The 18,703-nt window shown below is 36.6% G+C and overlaps 1 non-coding gene across 1 annotated transcript; it reads right to left on the reverse strand.

The window, feature by feature from the left end:
- Positions 1-283: 283 nt before the first annotated feature.
- LOC140854419 (small nucleolar RNA R71) lies at positions 284-390 on the reverse strand. The gene has a single exon (XR_012137634.1). It is a non-coding gene; the product is annotated as a small nucleolar RNA R71 (small nucleolar RNA).
- Between the last annotated feature and the right edge of the window lie 18,313 nt (positions 391-18,703).

The following is an 18,703-nucleotide window of genomic DNA, read 5'->3' on the forward strand; positions in this document are numbered from 1 at the left end:
ACCCACAGCTAACAATTTTGAAATCAAACCTCAAATCATAAATATGCTTCCAAAATTCACAGGATTAGAAGATGCTTATATATTTATTAGAGAATTTGAGGAGGTATGTGCAACCATGAAACTGCAATTAACAGAGGATGAGGTCAAACTTAGATTAATCAACTTTGCCCTTAAGGACAATGCTAAGAAGTGGCTTTATAGTCTGCCAAACTATTCTGTCACTACTTGGGAGGGCTTTGTGAGAACATTTTTAAAAAAGTATTTCCCCCATCATAAAACAGCTAGGATTAGGAATGAAATAAATCAATTTTACCAACTAGCTGGTGAATCATTTTGGAAGTACTTTGATCGTTTCAAGAATCTTTTGACCCAATGCCCACACCATGGAATAGAAACTTGGAGACTATGCCAGATCATCTATGAGGGGTTAGATTCAAACTCAAGAACCATGCTAGAGTCCATGTGCCAAGGCCAATTTATCGACAAAGAAACTACTGAAGCTTGGCAATTCTTAGAAGACCTAGCCGAGAAAAATTTATAGTGGGAAACAACTAGGGAACCTGATAAAGCTACACCTTCAAGAGGAGGAATGCATCAAATTCAACCAACCCTAGCATCAGAGGCCAAGATTGCAACCTTAACACGTAGATTGGAAGCCTTAGAATTACAGAGACCAGCCAATGTAAATCAAATATCTGCACCCATGTGTAAAGGGTGCAATGCACCAGACCATGTCTTAGAAGAATGTTCCTACTCGAATGAGTGTGCACAGGTGAATGCCACCTATCAAGGACCATTGAACAATCCTTATGCACCCACATATAACCCAGGTTGGAGGAATCACCCGAATTTCTCATGGTCCCAGAATCCTAATGTAGGTAATCCAAATTTCAATCAGCAAAATCTAAGGTCCAACCCAGTGATGAACAACCCGCCAGGCTTCCATGATAATGACAAAAAAATTACCTCTTTAGAGAAAAGCCTAGAAGCCATGATGAAAACACATACCAGCTTTATGCAAACTACGGGTCAACTCATAAATAATAACACCCAAGCTATAGCCCGTCTGGAAATGCAAGTAAGTCAGCTGGCTTCGACCATTAGTGAACGAGAACATGGTAGGTTACCTAGCCAACATGAGCCAAATCCTAGGAACCAAAATGGTCCACGACCCCAACAAGGAAACTAAGTTAATGGTATAAATGCCATTCATACCTTAAGATCAGGAAAACAAATAGACAATAAGGTAGTTGCACTTGATGATATAGATGACTCATCTGCCGAGTCACCTTCTAAAACTACTACCTTTCAACCTCAAGCACCAGAAACTGAAAATTCACCTAGTCCAGTACTTAAAAGTCCTAGAGCTCCTTTTCCAAACAGACTGAAATCCAATAAATCTGAACATTTAGACAAAATTTTAGAGGTATTTAAACAAGTCCAAGTTAATATTCCTCTTTTAGATATAATCCATCAGGTTCCAACTTATGCCAAATTTTTAAAAGATCTCTGCACTAGGAAAAGGACCACTAATGTACCAAAGAAAGCATTTTTGGCTGCAAGTGTCAGTTCATACCTATCTAGCCATGTGCCCATTAAATATAAGGACCCTGGAGCTCCAACAATTTCTTGTGTTATTGGAGAAACCAATATAAAAAAGGCCTTGCTAGATCTAGGAGCTAGTGTGAATATCCTTCCATATTCGGTGTATGAACAACTAGGATTAGAAAAACTTCAACCTACTGGGATCACATTACAGTTAGCCGATAGATCTCTCAGGATCCCTAAGGGAATGGTCGAGGATGTTCTGATAAAGGTTGAAAATTTTATTTTTCCTGTAGATTTTATTATTTTAGAGACTGAGCCAGTTGCGAATCCTAAAGGACATATACCTGTCATTTTAGGAAGACCATTCTTAGCTACGGCCAATGCTGAAATCAATTGTCGAAATGGTCTAATGAAGTTATCCTTTGGGAATATGACCATTGAGCTTAATGTTTTTAACTTAGAACAGGAATCCTCTTCTCATGCTGATGTCAATGTAGTCCAAGATGGTATTTATGAATCCATTGACATTAGTGATGATGAAGTCGACCTAGAGTCTAACCCCTGGTTAATCCATGAGTCTGAGGATGTCAATGAAATACTTAAAGAAAATCAGATTAATCAGGAATCGACACTTCCTACTGAACCAATCATTGAGATGGTGAACTCATCACCTAAACCATCGATAGAGGAAGTACCCATTTTAGAACTGAAGCCCCTCCCAGAACATCTCAAGTATGCATATCTAGGACCCAAAGAAACTTTGCCTGTAATTATTGCATCAGACCTAGATCCCAAGCAAGAGGAGGAGTTATTGTCAGTTCTAAAAGCAAATCAAGAGGCAATAGGTTGGACCATAGCAGATATCAAAGGAATAAGCCCTTCTATAGTTCAACATAGAATATACTTAGAGGAAGAGGCTAAACCAACAAGAGAAGCCCAAAGAAGGCTTAATCCAGTTATGAAGGATGTAGTTAAAAAGGAGATTCTGAAACTCCTAGATAGTGGAATAATTTATCCTATTTCTGATAGCTCTTAGGTAAGCCCAGTTCAAGTAGTACCCAAGAAATCTGGGGTAACAGTGGTCCAAAATGATGCAAACGAACTTATCCCAACTAGGACCCAAACGGGATGGAGGGTCTGTATAGACTATAGAAAGTTGAATGCTGCGACAAGGAAAGATCACTTTCCTTTGCCATTTATTGATCAAATGTTGGAAAGACTAGCCGGACAAGAGTTTTACTATTTTCTTGATGGATACTCCGGTTACAACCAGATCCCCATAGCCGCTGAAGATCAAGAAAAGACTACATTCACCTGTCCATTTGGTACTTTTGCCTATAGACGAATGCCCTTTGGACTATGTAATGCACCGGCAACCTTTCAGAGATGCATGATCAGCATATTTTCAGATATGATAGAACGATTTCTAGAAATTTTTATGGATGACTTTTCTGTTTTTGGTCTAACCTTCTCCGAGTGTCTGAATCACCTGCAATTAGTTCTAGAACGATGTAAGGAGAAGCACCTAGTTCTCAACTGGGAAAAATGTCAGTTTATGGTCAAACAGGGAATAGTTCTTGGCCATGTCATTTCTAAAAAGGGGATTGAAGTGGACAAGGCCAAAATAGATCTAATTGCAAGTCTTCCACCACCTAAATCTGTGAAAGAAATACGTTCATTTTTAGGTCATGCTGGATTCTATAGAAGGTTTATTGCCAACTTTAGCAAAGTAGCACGTCCACTGACTAATCTTTTGGCAAAGGATACTAAATTTGAATTTACTCATGAGTGCTTGGAATCCTTTGAATTTCTAAAAAATGCACTTGTATCAGCTCCAATCATTCATCCTCCTGTCTGGTCTGAACCATTTGAATTAATGTGTGATGCGTCCGATCATGTTGTGGGCACAATCTTAGGTCAACGAATAAATAAGCTGCCTAGAGTGATATATTATGCAAGTAAAACCTTAAATGATGCGCAGCTTAACTACACCACAACTGAGAAGGAGTTCCTTGCCGTTGTCTTTGCTTTAGAGAAATTTAGATCTTATTTGGTTGGGACCCACACCATTGTTTACACCGATCACTCAGCCATTAGACATCTCCTAGCAAAGAAGGATGCCAAGGCACGTTTAATCAGATGGATTTTGCTCCTTCAAGAATTTGACCTAGAAATTAGGGACAAGAAAGGCACTGAGAACGTTGTAGCAGATCATTTGTCCCGAATTTCAGTTGCACCATCTAGTGAACCACCCATCAATGAATCTTTCCCAGATGAGCAACTCATGTCTTTGTCTACTGAACCTTGGTTTGCTGATATTGTAAATTATTTAGCCATAGGCAAGATACCTTCTCATTGGACTAAGCAGGATAAATATAAATTCTTTGCCCAAGTGAAGTATTTCATTTGGGATGATCCTTATCTTTTTAAACAATGTCCTGATCAAATTATTAGAAGGTGTATCCCAGATAACGAAGTCATGAATATTTTATCTTTTTGTCATGATCAAGCATGTGGGGGTCACTTCGCGTCTAAGAAAACTGCTGCTAAGGTTCTCCAATGTGGTTTTTATTGGCCCAATTTGTTTAAGGATGCTCACGAATATTGTAAAAATTATGCTCAATGTCAGAAAATGGGCCGAATCACCAAGCGACACATGATGCCACTCAACCCAATCTTGGTAGTTGAAGTTTTTGATGTTTGGGGGATCGATTTCATGGGACCATTTCCAAATTCCTTTGGAAATGAATATATTCTAGTAGCAGTTGATTATGTTTCAAAATGGGTAGAAGCAATTGCATGTAGAACACCCGATAGCAAAATGGTCATTAAGTTTCTTAAAAAAATATTCTCTCCCGTTTCGGTATTCCTAGGGCAATCATTAGTGATCGGGGAACCCATTTTTGTAACCGACCTTTTGCAACATTGATGAAAAAGTATAATGTCACCCACAAATTGGCCACACCATATCATCCTCAAACTAGTGGGCAAGTTGAAGTGTCAAACCGACAAATCAAACAGATCCTGGAAAAAAACTGTTAATGCCAATAGAAAGGATTGGTCTTTAAAATTAATTGATGCACTTTGGGCATACCGAACCGCTTTCAAGACCAATCTAGGAATGTCTCCTTATAGGATTGTGTTTGGTAAACCATGTCACTTGCCTATTGAGATAGAACACAAAGCCATGTGGGCCATCAAACAACTAAATACAAATTTGAACGATGCTGGAAACCATAGGAAGCTTCAATTGAATGAATTAGAAGAACTTAGAAATGAAGCCTATGAAAATGCAAGGATATACAAGGAACGAACCAAAGCATTTCATGATCAATCAATTATAAGAAAAACTTTCAATATCGGACAAAAGGTGCTCTTATATAACTCTAGATTACATCTGTTTCCAGGAAAGCTTAGGTCTAGATGGACAGGACCATTTTTAGTAAAGGAAGTTTTTTCACACGGGCTGTTGAGATTGAAAACCCAAGTAATGGTGTTATCTTTAAAGTTAATGGTCAACGATTAAAACCATTCTTGGAATTACCTGTCAAGACTGTTGAAGATGCCATGGTTCTTTATAAACCAACTTATTCTGATTAAGTTGCTTCGAGGTTTGGTCTGGCTGAAGACATAAAACTTAGCGCTTCTGGGAGGCAACCCAGCTTATTTAATTTCTAATGCTTTCTTTGTTTTCAGTTTGCTTAGGACAAATAAATTAGATAAACTCCATTGGGGACAATGTCGGTCAAGTTGAGGGGAGAGCTTGAACAAAATCAGGTGTTATCATTTCCTTTTCCTTCCACTATGAGTTATTTCTTGCATTTAATATATTATGTAAAAAAAAAAAAAAAAAAAAAAAAATAATATATATATATATATATGAAATAAATTAATCTATAAAAGAAATAAGAGTAAGTTAGAAAGTATTTGCTAATGTAGTGAGTCACGGAGAAGATTAGCTGGTTAGACTCTTGGTGGCTTAGGTCATTTAAAGACTATTAGCACTTCCAATTGCACATGCACACTAACAAGGTAAAGTAGGTGTTAATTGTAAGGCCAATTAAGGATTTGAGTATTATTTAAATTAGATAATTTTCTCTACACCCCAATTGAAGAAATTTAAATTTAAGGAAAGAGCTACCTGCCTGAAATAAAATGCAAAACACAGAGTAAATGTGGATTGCCCTAAGCCTAGTAACCGGGTCTCTTCACCTAAGTCAAGTGTTGAGATTCGCATCAAACGGTGGTGGGAAGGCCAGGATGCTCAGCAAAAAAAAAAAAAAAAAAAAAAAAAAAAAAAACAGTGTGAAAGCTACCTTAGTTCTTTGTTTAATCTGGGGTGTATAGAAAATTAATCGAACTAAGTTATGAAAAATGATACAATTGGCCTGTACAAGTTAATACTGAAATACTAAGTTAGTTATCACTCACACAAGTGCTATAAAACTTTAAGTGTACTCTAAGAAAGCTTCTAAGTAGACTGACTACTGATTCTAATTCGAAGCTCATTACTTAGTAATACTAGAAAACTTCTTGAATTTCGATCTTAAATTAATTTGCAAAGGAAGGATCTTTTTGGAATATGATCTTATTTTGGTACATTGCTAAGGGACTAGCAATGATTAAGTTGGGGGGTGTGATTTATGTCACAAATTGACATAAAAAGTATCAATTAATATCTAAATTATCTAACTTTATTAAGAAATTGATACTTGTTATTATATTTTGCAGAAGAAGAGATCATCAATAGAAAGAACAAGGAAAGAGGATTCCAACGGCGTAAATTTTATGCAAAACGGAGTTAAATTGACCCAAGAATTGAAGAATGAAGAAAGAAGACTCAATTGGGTCAAACCCGAGTCAAATCAGATCAAAATTGGTCAAAAATCAACTGATTTGGTGATCTGGTTAGCCGCCTGGTCCACAGCAACAGGCGCATGGACCATGGACCCATCGGCGCACCATAAACCCCCTAAAACCTCTTAGTCCCACATCGGAAGTTTTAAAAACCTTATAACCCCCAAATGCCTATAAAAAGCCCCCAAAGGCCCTTGTTTTAGGTATTCTTCCTTGATCAAGCTTGTAACCCTAGATAGTGGGGTTTTTAGCTCTCTTTTCAAGCCTTGAGCTTTGAGGTTTTTGTAATAAATTTTTTTTATATATAAAATCTTCTTTTTATGCAATTTCATCTCTTTACATTATGCAATTTATTTTTCTTGCAATTAGGATAGTTTAATTTATGCAATTTAATTTTATGCAATTAGGTTAGTTTAAATTATGCAGTTTAAATTTATGCAATTAGGATAGTTTAATTTATGAAATTAGGGTAGTTTATTTTTCTGTATTTAAATTTTGTAAGTAGATTTAGATCATGTCTAGCTAAGCATCCCTTCTAGGGTTTGCGATGAAGCTAGATCATGAGTAGGGATTTTACATAGGGTTCTTTCTTTTTCTTAGGGTTTCTTTTTCTTCCTCTTTTGCCAAGAATTTTTGATGAACTACAGTTGGGTCAGAGTCCCTTCATAGTTCATGCTTGATTCAGTGCATAGGAGGAGAAAACCCTAAGGGATCCTAGTTACTACTCCCCTGTAAAGAATCTTGATAGGTTATCGTTGGGCCTTAGTCCCTTCATAATCTATGCTTGGGAAAGACAAGAGGAGTAGTCGTTAGGATCAATAAGAAAAATTTTAGGTAGAATTCCCTAATCTAGATCTAGTGGATTCAAAAACCCTAGATCCTTAGTCTTATTGTCTTTAGCAAACAACTTTCGACTTTCGATTTTTGTTAAAGCTCACTTGAGCATAGATTTGAAAATCATTTTTAAAACCAAGTCTCTGTGGGATCGACCCGTACTCGCTGGTCGTGCTACTCTGCACACCGTGCGCTTGCGGTTTTATTTACAAATTTTAAGATTTGAACATCAACAAATATCTAATGCAAGGCTGCTTTTTTCTCCAAAAGACTATCAAATATTATATAGTTTGCAGCAAATCATGTGACATCTGGTCTCAAAATCTCCTTTCAATATTTGTCCGCATTAATGATAGAACCATATATGATTATTGATGAATCTAATAATAGTCTGGGCTAAGTCCACTGCTTGCTGCATCCTACAAAGCTTCCTGACATCCAACAACATGAGATTAATACAATATGTAGCATATGAGATTCAGTAAATATACGGTTGTTACTCCATCAGCAACTCTCCAATGATTTTATACTGTGGTTCATTATCTGTGATAATCTGTATGACATTCTGCTCTCATATTAAATCAATCATCTCCTCTGTTTGTTTAAGGATGTACGCTGCATTGTGCATCTTATCTGAAATATCGATTGATTTATGAAAAAATATTTTTCATCACAATATATCAAAAAATTGATGATACTTTATCTGGTAGGATCGGTTCAACCATCACACATCACCGTCAGTCCGCACATGGATATTTATTCTTGTAAGAAGAAATCCATCTTTGCAGCTCCTCTTTGTTACTATTAAGAAATTGACCATAGATGTTCCTAGGTATTGGGGGATCTACAATCGGATTGATAGCTTGTATGACTGAAATAATACACTGATAGTAAGTATTATCTGTTGCATTCATTGGAATGTGGCTAAAATAAAATCATGATCCAATAGCTCGTCACATATCCTTCTTCTTATTCTTTTTCAACATCTTGTCAATCTTCTACTATTTTGAATCCTTGCTGGAAAAAATCTATGGATCCAAATTATGGATGGTGGCTCTTGCTGGAATGTCTCTAGGAGATTTTCTATTATTAAAAGCCACCAGCATAGATGAAATACTGTGCCTATCTCTATTAATGATCTTCCTGACTGAGGTGGTCCTTCTAAACTCGAATTCTCCTCCATCGGTCGTATAGTCAGATCTCAATTCATAGCACGGCGGTAAATCATTCTTTATACCTAACTATCTCCTTCAGTCGGTACTGATCATCCAGATTCGTCTGAATAGCAGTCTCAATCTGTGCCTCCTTATCATCTGGAGTGGAGGTCTCCTCTGATTCTCTAGAGTGATAGGAAAGTAGCTTTGCGGCTTGATGGTCCACCTCCATCCTCTTCTATTTTGTCTTCTCCTTATTGTTTAGGAATCAGTAAAGTATTTCTTCATAGTTGTTGGATCTCCTGTAGATATTCTTGATACATGACCACATCGGAATAACCACTAATCAAATGCTGCTTCAACCTAATATCTCTTCTTTCTTGAACTTTGTGTTACACTATTTGCATTTTCAATTGTACCAAGCTGAAAGCATCTTGCCATACTTTCAATCAATATCATGCTTTATATCCTTCTTTTTACTCATTTCTGCAAGTTTAACAAAATACGTCAGTTTAATAATTATATAAAAGTATTATAATTTTTTATCATAAAAAAATCTATTTTTTGAACTTTAAAAAATACATCTGATTAATATGTTTCATACTTTTAATTTTTCATAATTTTTATTTGTATATAATTTTTTAATTTTTAATAATATTTTTAAATCTCATAAATCCAGAAAACTATACTATGTGCTTCAAATAATACTTCTGAATTAATTAAAATATATTACTAATTTTATATATTTTTACTATTTAATTAATAAATAATATTTTTAATTTTAAAAATTTTTAAAAAATATTTAAGCTTAAATCTAAGTAGACACATATCATGGATGTTACAAATATTTTTCTAAGCTCATTAAATGCATTAGATGCTATTTATTTTTTAATTTTATTCGAAATTAAGCCTAGGCTATACATCATGCATCGAAATCTTCACAATCGGATGTAAAACTTATATTAAAAGTAGCTTGAATCATCCTAAATAATATTTTAATTTTATATTTTTTTTAATTTTATTTTTTTTAATTTTGTTCCAAAAATATATATATTTTAAAAAATATAATTAACAAAAAATAATGATTTCAATGTCATCGTATAAATTATCCAAAGATCCAAAATTATAAATTTTAGCATGATTTTTTATTATTTCTCTATTTCTTTCTATTTTTTGGCCAAAAAAGGCAAAAAAATATTTAACAAGAGAATGATGGATTACTTTACTTTCGGTCGAAATATGTTAACTTGAAGAAATTATAAAAATTTTTTGGAGTGTGGGATGTTTTTTTCTTCTTGACTATATATTCGTCGCCAGTCACAGAGAAGAGTACTTCTCTGTGACTTTGAGTCTCTATCTTTCATTTGAAAGGCAGAGGATTTCCCTATCCCACAGCCCCACCCTCTCTTCTCTATGACTCAGAGTTTCTATCTTTCATTTAAAAAGTAGAGGATTCCCCTGCCCCACAACCCCACCTACTCGAGATTTCCCTACCCCACTACCTTACCCTTTCTCTTCTCTGTGACTCTGAGTCTCTATCTTTTACTTGAAATGCAGAGGATTCTCCTAAGTACGGCTCGGTTCAGGCCCAAACTGACCTGAAAGAGACCATTAAAAGTGAAATAAACTTTATCTTGTCTCATAACACTTGTTTGCTTTGCCATTTGGTTGTAAAATAATTGGATGTAAATGGATCTCCAAAGAGAAAACAAATCTAGATGAAACTATAAAAAAAAATAAAGTAAGATTAATAGCTTAGGCTTATAATTATATACAAAAATAAGGAATTAATTATTATCCTCCACTCACCTATTGCTAGAATTACCGCCATTCAAATATTTATTATAGTAGCTACCATTCATAAACTTATTGTGCATTTAATTATCATGCCTCTAATCCCAGATTCACTATATGAGGGTCTGACCAGCTGCCGCATACTCTCAAATCTGGCTCTATAATAATGTAAAGCATTCCATCTATCAATAAATTCAATATAACCTGAAAATTTATACAATCATGTATGGGAGACAGTGAATACCAGAACAACTAGACTATTAGATCAAAATATCATATCAATGCAAGAGAGAGGAAGTGTCACGCCCCCGATCCGAGATCGTGAATCGAGGGTCGCGGCAACCGCCGCATACTCATGAAGAACTCTCTCCATAAGCATGCAAGGCATCTCATCACGATATCAATGCATCACAGCGGAATAAATTTAAATAATTTTTATTCAACTGTAATTCAAGTAATTAAATCAAATATCTTACATCTAATAAAATTTTACCAAAAATAAAACAATAGGTCTAGGTTCAATGAAGTTGATAATGCTAATCTCGCTTCTAAAAGCTCTGTCCCAATATTTCTTTCCACGCTCGAAATTAATTATCTGAATCTGAAAAATAGAAAGAAAGATAATGAGCTAGACAGCCCAGTAAGTAACAAATATCTCAACTAGATAATTCAGATATTATATAATTTTCAAGAATAATACTGCAAATAAACATAAGAGTATATTTTATGCTGATTTAATACAAATCAAATATTTTTAAATATTCACATATAATATAATCAAAAATCTGATTCGATTAAAAAATACTCGTAACTCAACAGCCTTGACTATGACCAACGTTTAACCCCCATTGACGGGGTCCACAGAATACCAGCACACAACCCCCACTGGCAGGGTCCACAAATACCAGTGCACAACCCCCACTGGCAGGGTCCACAAACACCAGCGCACAACCCCCACTGGCAGGGTCCACTGAGTACCAACGTATAATCCCCATTGGCAGGGCCCACTGAAACATAGTTAGACTGAGAGCATAAATTCGATCTGTATCAAAATACTTTGAATCATAATATATCATAATTTTTGACTGAATATGTGCATAATTCGACGTACCATAATATTTCAAAAGCACTTTTCTTACAAAACATAATTTCATAAATCATGCATAATTTCAGAGAATAATTATTTATTTTCAGAATAAATATGAAATATCTTGAGAAGATGATTCATTACTTACCTTTCACGAAGCACTGAATAAATAGATCAACTAACTTCTAGGAGATTCTTTCGTGTCTATTATCCAAAATTATATTTTTACATTAATTTTAATTCAAAATTAAATCTAACAAATCCCAAAATCAAAACCTCACTTAAAATCAGACTCTTCGCTAAACTCGATCAAAATCATCAATGAAGCCTTCCACTTCGCTAATCTTAGAGGAATAACTTTAGAGAGAGAGAGATCCATCAAGAGAGAGAAACAATCTAGAGAGAGAAAATTCTAGAGAGAAAAAATAGAGAGAGAAAGTCCAATTTCAGAGAGAGAAAGTCAGGGTTCAGACTGAAAGAAGAGAGAGGAGAGAGAGAAACTCTCTCTCTCTTATCTTTTTTTTATTTTATTTATTTATTTATTTATTTATTTATATATTTGTTCATATATATATATAAATATAAATATATATATATATATTATTATTATTATTTTTTCTTTTCTTTTCTTTTCTTTTTCTCTTTTTTCTTCTTTTTCTTCTTTTTCTTTTCTTTTCTTTTTTTCTTCTTTTTCTTCTTTTCTTTTCTTTTCTTTTTCTTTTCTTTTCTTTTTCTTCTTTTCTTTTCTTTTTCTTTTCTTTTCTTTTTCTTCTTTTTCTTCTTCCCGTGTTGGAACAGGGGACCGGCGTCCCCTCCCTTTTGCCGGGCCATTCAGGCCACGGCCGCCGCGGCGGAGGCTGGCGGCCGACGGGGGCCACTCCCCCGGTCACGGAGGAGTGTGGCCGGCGGTCAATTTCGATCGCCGGCGCCAGAAAAGTTCACGGGAAAGAGACCAAAACAGAGGTCCCTTTCACCGACCGAAAATCGGCGACGCTCGTCGCCGGCGGCCGTGCACAGGGCATGGGAGGAAGAGGAAGGAAGGGAGGAAAAGGAGGGAAGCTTACCTTGACCTCCGGTGACTTCGTCGGAGAGCAGTCACGGCGAAGATAAGGCGGTGTCCGCGGCTCTATTTCGAGAAAATCGGAGAGAAGGAGAGAGGGAGGAGGCCGATGTTCGGTCCTCAAGGAAGAGGGGTCTTCTTATAGGGGATCCTAGTACTCCGAGGGGTCCTAGGAGTCCTGATTTTGCCCGATCTCGCCGGAGTCTTCTTCCCGATTTTGAATCCTCTATTTTTTTTTTTTTGGGCTTTGGTCTGCCGGGCTGGGCTTTGTTTGGGCTGGATTTTTTTTGGGCTATAACATTCTTCACCCCTAAAAAGAAATTTCGTCCTCGAAATTTTTCATACCTGTCACCATTGTATTGGAAGCCTGTGGATTCGGTTGAGAAAGCGCATAAACTCTTCCCTGATTTTTAGAAATCTGTCCACCACCCCTATGTTGTCTTTCATAAGTTCTTTGGCCAACTTGATTTTCAGTATTTAGCGGGCAGTTAGCAATTTTATGATCCTTCTGACCACGTTTGAAACAAGCACCGGTATTCCAATAGCAATCCTTGTCTGCATGATTTTTGCCACATCTGGAGCACGGCTCACCATCAATCTATTGAGTCTTATTGTCTACTGCTCCCTTAGCTGATCTTTTGATGTTTTTATTATTCTGCCCTTGTGTATCATTTGATTGTGCTCTCTTTCTTTATTTTCTTTCCCTTTCCATGCGTTCTTCATTGACTTCCCTTTCAATTATCAGTGCTTTGTTTACCACGTCGGCATAAGTTGTCAATTCATATGGAACCACTTGTTTTCGAATCTCAGTTCTCAGTCCCATCTCAAATTTGTGAACACGTTCTTGCTCACCATCCACTAATCTCGAAGCAAATTTTGCTAACTTTGTAAATTTTGCTTCATATTCAGTCACACTCATACCCTTTTGCTTCAAATAAATAAACTCTTGCTCTTTCTGGATCCTTATACTCTGAAGAAAATACTGATCATAGAATGCAATCCGAAACCTTTCCCAGGCAAGTATTTCGCCGTCTTATTCATGCTTGCGCTGTAGTCGCTGACACCAGTTGTATGCTTCTCCTTGTAGTAAATAAGCTGCATATCGAATCTTTTCTTCATCAAGACACTCTTGGACAGCGAAAGCCTTCTCCATCTCCATTATCCAGTTATCAGCCTCCAAAGGTTCAGTAGTCCCCTTGAAAGCTGGAGGGGCAAGCTTTTTAAATTCTGAAATGTTGTTCCGTTGTACTGGTTGCTCTCCATGTTGTGGTGGTGGATGCTGATGTTGTTGTGTATCTCGTTGTATCTGCTGTTGTTCAAACATTTGCTGCTGTATTTGTTGTTGCGCTTGTACCATCCTGATTAGGGTCTGCATTAACTGAGCCATATCTGGTTCTTGACGTGCTCTCGAAGTACTCCCATTAGGATCTACGACTCCCTCCTCCTGAGGGGTGCCACTGGTCAGATGGGGAGTGTTACCATCCCGTGGTTGTGATGTCTCTCTTGCAATTCCTTGAGTAGTTCTTGTCATTCTACGGGGAGGCATGGTAACCTTATAGTAGTAAAACCTTATTAGATTCATTTATCTATTTGTTAGGATAGGTTTATTATGATGCTCATACTTTAACGTCCCAATATTCCTAATGTTTACCCACCTACACTCATACCATGTCAAATTCTATGTGTCATAATTTATCCACTTATGCTTTGATACCATATTAATTGTCACGCCCCTGACCCGAGATCGTGAATCGAGGGTCGCGGCAACCACCGCATACTCATGAAGAACTCTCTCCATAAGCATACAAGGCATCTCATCACGATATCAATGCATCACAGCGGAATAAATTCAAATAATTTTTATTCAACTGTAATTCAAGTAATTAAATCAAATGTCTTACATCCAATAAAATTTTATCAAAAATAAAATAATAGGTCTAGGTTCAATAAAGTTGACAATGCTAATCTCGCTTCTAAAAGTTTTGTCCCAATATTTCTTTCCACGCTCGAAATTAATTATCTGAATCTAAAAAATAGAAAGAAAGGTAATGAGCTAGACAGCCCAGTAAGTAACAAATATCTCAACTAGATAATTCAGATATTATATAATTTTCAAGAATAATGCTGCAAATAAACATAAGAGTATATTTTATGCTGATTTAATACAAATCAAATATTTTCAAATATTCACATATAATATAATCAAAAATTCGATTCGATTCAAAAACACTTATAACTCAACAACCTTGACTATGACCAACGTTTAACCCCCATTGATGGGGTCCACAGAATACCAGCGCACAACCCCCATTGGCAGGGTCCACAAATACCAGCGCACAACCCCCACTGGCAGGGTCCACAAACACCAGCGCACAACCCCCACTGGCAGGGTCCACTGAGTACCAACGTATAATCCCCATTGGCGGGGCCCACTGAAACATAGTTAGGCTGAGAGCATAAATCTGATCTGTATCAAAACACTTTGAATCATAATATATCATAATTTTTCACTGAATATGTGCATAATTTGACGTACTATAATATTTCAAAAGTACTTTTCTTACAAAACATAATTTCATAAATCATGCATAATTTCAGAGAATAATTATTTATTTTCAGAATAAATATGAAATATCTTGAGAAGATGATTCATTACTTACCTTTCACAGAGCACTGAATGAATAGATCAACTAACTTCTAGGAGATTCTTCCGTGCCTATTATCCAAAATTATATTTTTACATTAATTTTAATTCAAAATTAAATCTAACAAATCCCAAAATCAAAACCTCACTTAAAATCAGACTCTTCGCTAAACTCGATCAAAATCATCAATGAAGCCTTCCACTTCGCTAATCCTAGAGGAATAACTTTAGAGAGAGAGAGAGATCCATCAAGAGAGAGAAACAATCTAGAGAGAGAAAATTTTAGAGAGAGAAAGTAGAGAGAGAAAGTTCAATTTCAGAGAGAGAAAGTCAGGATTCAGACTGAAAGAAGAGAGAGGAGAGAGAAAAACTCTCTCTCTTATCATTTTTATTTTATTTTATTTATTTATTTATTTATATATTTGTTCATATATATATATATATATAAATATATAAATATATATATTGTTATTATTATTTTTTTTTCTTTTCTTTTCTTTTTCTCTTTTTTCTTCTTTTTCTTCTTTTTCTTTTCTTTTCTTTTTTTCTTCTTTTTCTTCTTTTCTTTTCTTTTTCTTTTCTTTTCTTTTTCTTCTTCTTCTTCCAGCGCCGGAACAGGGGACTGGCGTCCCCTCCCTTTTGCCGGGCCGTTCAGGCCACGGCCACCGCGGCGGAGGCCGGCGGCTGACGGGGGCCACTCCCCCAGTCTCGGAGGAGCGTGGCCGACGGTCAATTTCGATCGCCGGCGTCGGAAAAGTTCACGGGAAAGAGACCAAAACAGAGGTCCCTTTCACCGATCGAAAATCGGCGACGCTCGTCGCCAGCAGCCGCGCACAGGGCATGGGAGGAAGAGGAAGGAAGGGAGGAAAAGGAGGGAAGCTTACCTAGACCTCCGGTGACTTCGTCGGAGAGCAGTCACGGCGAAGACAAAGCGGTGTCCGCGGCTCTATTTCGAAAAAATCGGAGAGAAGGAGAGAGGGAGGAGGCCGATGTTCAGTCCTCAAGGAAGAGGGGTCTTCTTATAGGGGATCCTAGGACTCCGAGGGGTCCTAGGAGTCCTGATTTTGTCCGGTCTCGCTGGAGAAGAAGACTCTTATCGGGAGTCTTCTTTTCGGTTTTGAATCCTCTATTTTTTTTTTTTTTTTGGCTTTGGTCTGCCGGGCTGGGCTTTGTTTGGGCTGGGTTTTTTTTTGGGCTATAACAGGAAGAGAGAGATAATGAGGAGAAGGAAGAAGGCATGAGAGTCGGCGATGAGGGCTCATGGAAGGGAAGATGGGTGCATGGAGAGGTGGTAGCGGAAGAAGAAAGATGTGACAGAATCAAGCGAGGATGCGGACAGTGCTCAAGGGAGGGAAAGACAAATGGGGGAAGGACATAGAGCATGAGGGAGAGATGGGGAAATGGAGGGGAAGATAGAAGAGGAGACGGGAGATGTGGGGGCATTGGGATGGAGGTGAGATGAGGAAGAGGAGGAGAAAGGGCATAGGGAAGAAGGGTGGGAAATGGCGACGTAGGGAACACAAGAGAGAGCAAGGGTGAGTGAGAGAGAGAGGGAGAGAGAGAAATGGAGAGGGTGAGAGAGAGAGAGAGAAAGAGCAGTGGAGTCTGGGTTCAATTGTGCTGGAAGAGAAGAACCGGGCGATCTGTTTTTCCCATAGAGTATGCCTCCCCTCCCATTGCGATTTTCTCTTTTTTCTCAGAGAACCGCACGGTAGGCGCTCCAAGGCATGTCACAGGTCCGCCTAAGGCGGTGTCTGTGCATCGCATGACCTAGGCTTGGGTCCACGATAGCTAGGCCATAGCTCGGGTATTTTATTAAACAGATGGTGAGATTGCATTTTTAAATGGTGAATTAGAGGAAGAATACAAGGCTAAATAAATCATTTTATGGGCTGAAACAAATTCCAAAAGAAGTGGCATATTAGATTTGATGAAGTTATTTCATCCAATAGTTTTCCAATTAATGACAAATAAATGTGTCTATTCCATGGGAAATGGTTAAAATTTGCTATACCATGTCTTTTTATTGATGACCTTTATTTTTGGTGCAAATTTAGAAGTAGTAACGGAACCAAAAAAAATTCTTTCAAACAGCGGTGATGTCCAAGACCTAGGTTTAGCTAGTTATGCGTTAGCTGGGAAGCGAATCAAAAGCTAAAGAAGAAACAGTGCTAACACAATATCATAGAATCAGAAAGCTTCTAAAAAAGTTTAATTGCTATGACCGTGATCATGTATGTATTCCTTATAATCAAAATTTTCAACTTAAGAAGAACCTTAGCAGTAGTGTATCTCAATCAAAATATGCTCCAGTTATATCTATTCCATAGGAAGGTTAAGTAGGTATTAACAACCTAAGTATAGACTACTTGAAAGCAAGGAAAAGATTACTTAAATATTTAAAAGGAACCATTGATCATGCACTGCACTTTTGTATACTGGCTTTCCTAATATTTAAGAGGGATATAGCAATGCTAATTGAAAAGTTGATTTAAAACCATATCCACTAGTCATTATGTCTTTAGATTAAGTCATGATGCAATGTCTTGGAACTCTTCTAAACAAATTTTGATTTCCTAATTCACAATGTAAATGCTTATTGTTTTAGAGTTTAGACCCCTTTGTAATTGAGGATGATCAGCTTAGAAGTTTAGTAGCAAGCTTATCTTCAATTATAAACTCGTGCTTTCTATAATTATTTTCTTTGCGATAATCATGTTGCAATTGCTAAAGCTAAGAGTTCACAAGTGATGACAATAAGAGGCATATAAGAGTAAAGACATTGTTCATTACAAAGATTATTAAAAAAGCCTGTGTCTGATCCCTTAGCGGGAAGCGCACAGGATAATCATCAGTAGTAGAAACCCACTATGGAAACACAATGACCATGAGTTTAGCAGATAAGAATAAGCTAATTGATGATTGAAAGGTGAACAAGTCGGATTTTTCTTCTAATCATCCCTTAGGCTTTATTTAGCAAATTTGATCAGAACTTTATTTAAGAAAATGAATTTCTTATTAACTAAGTAAAATTATTCGACTAGTCTGGTTGGTAAAGTCATTGGGTTGTAGTACTCAGTGATCTGAGATGGAATCCAGCCTACATGTGGTTTGCCGGTTGGGGGATAACCCCATGCCATTTCTTAAAAATGAAAATAAAAAGATAAAATTATTCGACCCATCTCCTCTAAATAATTTTAACTTGGTTAAAGTTGAACAAATACTGAAATCTACTTTTTATTTTCTACAATGCTGAAAGGAGCCCCTTATTATTGGGGTTTTATTTTAGATGCTAATCTCTAAATAATTTTAACTTGGTTAAAGTTGAACAAATATTGAAATCTACTTTTTATTTTCTAAAATGCCGAAAGGAGCCCCTTATTATTGGGGTTTTATTTAGATGCCGTATTAGCTGAATAAACTTGAATAAATATGAAAAATGAACTAATATTCAGGTTTATTCATGTTTAATTCAAGAATGAAACAAGGATTGTGTTGCTCCTTGAATTGATTTTGATGATTACAAAGTATTTGAGGGGATTACTAATGATCTTGGCTTGGAAAAAGACTTGTTGCATTTCAGGGATAAAATCGTAATTTCATCAATACCTGATTCAGAAGCCTCAAGAACAAGAATAAAAGACGTGTAGTCTACTAAAGAAAATTTCAACTTTTTTGAAAGTATATTTTGTAAGAAATCAGGTTTTTATTTTTGAGTCGACCCC

Source organism: Elaeis guineensis, chromosome 16 (assembly GCF_000442705.2).
Source record: "Elaeis guineensis isolate ETL-2024a chromosome 16, EG11, whole genome shotgun sequence".
Classification (NCBI taxonomy): Eukaryota; Viridiplantae; Streptophyta; class Magnoliopsida; order Arecales; family Arecaceae; genus Elaeis; species Elaeis guineensis.